General features: G+C 63.7%; 1 pseudogene; it reads right to left on the reverse strand.

Moving 5' to 3' along the window:
* Positions 1–2,500, reverse strand: part of LOC126093732 (large subunit ribosomal RNA) — a 7,937-nt pseudogene that overhangs the window by 3,130 nt on the left and 2,307 nt on the right.

Genomic DNA, 2,500 nt, shown 5'->3' on the forward strand with positions numbered 1-2,500 from the left:
AGGAGGGGGGAGAGGGGATCGCCCTGGCGAACGCCCCGTGCTGGCTGCACAGACACGCCCACGCCGGCGCCGTCCGCTATCACTGTCGTGCTGCCCTCGTAGCACCGCTCGACATACTCGACAAAACAATCCGGCAGGCCATGCGCCTTCAGCACGGGGCGAAGGGCAGCATGATCTACCGAATCGAATGCCTTAGATACGTCGATCGATGCCACAAAGACAGAGCGGCAGGAGCGAACTGCGTCGGTGAGGGCGGTGTCCAAGATGAACGTGTTTTCCAACATCCCATCACGAGGGATGAATGCCCGCTGACGTTCGTCCACAGCACAAGCGCGCATCAGGCGTGACGCGAGAACCTTGTGAAAGGTTCGCGCCAGCACCGAGCAGACCGTAATGGGGCGAAAGTCAGCGGGGGATGTTGGTGCAGCCGTTTTCGGGAGAAGGGACGTCCGCGCGCGAAGCAGGCGTTCCGGAAGGGCGCGGGCCAGAAGGAAGAGATTCATCACTTTCACCAGGACTTCGTGCGGCAGGCGCCGCAACTCCGCTGGGGTAAGGCCGTCCGGCCCGGCCGCTGATCCCCTGGGCGGCAACGCGGCGGCGACCTCCTCATGTGTGACTGGCCCCCATAGGCACTCGAGAGCGACAGGTTCCGAGTGCGGGAGGAGGCGGTCACGAATGAAGCCCGCGGTGGAAATGGGCTTCTTTGTGAAGAGGTCCGCCCAGAAGTCCAGCAGACCAGGGATGGCAGGTGGCGGCTGGAGCAGGGTGCCATCCAAGAGGCCGCGCACGCAACGTGCACGCGACCTTCGGAAGGCATCCTGCGTTCTCGCATACTCCCAGCGGCGCCGCTTGCGCTTCTGCGTCGGCGGCGCTGCAGGCGGCCGCTTAGATGGTTGGCGCGGCCGCTGTGTCCTGGTGATCGATCTCTCCCCTCTGGACCCGACCGACGCAAGGGCATCCAGGAGCATGCCCAGGATGACATCGGGCGGCGTGCCCCGCCCTAGACCAATGACTCGATCCAGGGCAGAGAAACGCTGGGCGGAAGCAGGTAGCCCCGCCAGATGCTCCCAGATGGCGGCGTCAGTCGGCCCCTCCGGCGGCGGCCCGGTGGTGTCGGCCGCGAAGTCCTCGGCTGCGTCGGCAGGCGGCGCAGCGGTCTCGCCCGCGTCAGGCAGCGGGCTCGCTGCTCCCCGGCGGGACGCCGGCTCTTCCCCCCGACCGATCTCAAGCGCCTCCATGAATTGGCGGACAAGCTGCTTGTGGGCAGCTTGCCGCCGTCGGCACTTGATTGCTTCGAGCGTTCGGTCGGGGAACATCCTGATGAGTTCTTGATTGACAAAGAAGAACCGGGCGTCCCTCTCAAGGAACAGTTCGGCCTCCGCCTTGGCGAGCGACAGGACTTCTTCCTCCGTCCACCTCGCGCGATGCCTCTCCGTGACGATCTCTGCGTTGGCGGCCGCAAGGTGTTGGCGGCGGCGATGGACCCCGAGACCGGTCTTGGTGGTGAAGCTACGGTGACACTCACTACAGGCGTAGATAGCTGCAACAGTCACAAGATCTCCGGCACGGCCGGTTGGCCGGCTAGGAGCTGGGGAAGCTGGGGTGGCACCTTCAGCGGAAGGGCCACCACTGTTATTCACTTGTCTGCTGCCCCCAACTTGAAAGGGATAATGCGAGGGGGGGCTGGTAACCCCCCCAAGCCCCTGGTGCGGTCTTCCACTCTGCGAAAATCAGCGGGCCCACGAGAAGGGGAGAAGACCGCAGGAGAGGAGAGGCTAAGAGGGCTAGGCCCATGTATTGCGCATCACTCTCCCTGTAACTACAACCCAAGGAAGGCACCTCGCAGCAGCAGCACGACTACATCAAGACCGCACTTCGAAAAGCCAAGTCCGGATGCAGCCACACCGCCGCCACTTGGCCGCCTTAAGAGAGTCATAGTTACTCCCGCCGTTTACCCGCGCTTGCTTGAATTTCTTCACGTTGACATTCAGAGCACTGGGCAGAAATCACATTGCGTCAACACCCGCTAGGGCCATCGCAATGCTTTGTTTTAATTAGACAGTCGGATTCCCCCAGTCCGTGCCAGTTCTGAGTTGATCGTTGAATGGCGGCCGAAGAGAATCCGCGCACCCGCGCGCCCCCGGAGGAGCACGCTAAGGCGGACGCGGCCTCGCAGCAAGGAAGATCCGTGGGAGGCCAAGGCACGGGACCGAGCTCGGATCCTGCGCGCAGGTTGAAGCACCGGGGCACGAACGCCGCGCAGGCGCGCGCATCCTGCACCGCCGGCCAGCACGAGGCCAACCAACGGCGAGAGCAGACCACGCCCGCGCTAAACGCCCGCACTTACCGGCACCCCTACGGCACTCACCTCGCCCAGGCCCGGCACGTTAGCGCTGACCCACTTCCCGACCAAGCCCGACACGCCCCGATCCTCAGAGCCAATCCTTATCCCGAAGTTACGGATCCAATTTGCCGACTTCCCTTACCTACATTATTCTAT

The sequence above is a fragment of the Schistocerca cancellata genome, chromosome 7 (genome assembly GCF_023864275.1).
Source record: "Schistocerca cancellata isolate TAMUIC-IGC-003103 chromosome 7, iqSchCanc2.1, whole genome shotgun sequence".
NCBI lineage: Eukaryota > Metazoa > Arthropoda > Insecta > Orthoptera > Acrididae > Schistocerca > Schistocerca cancellata.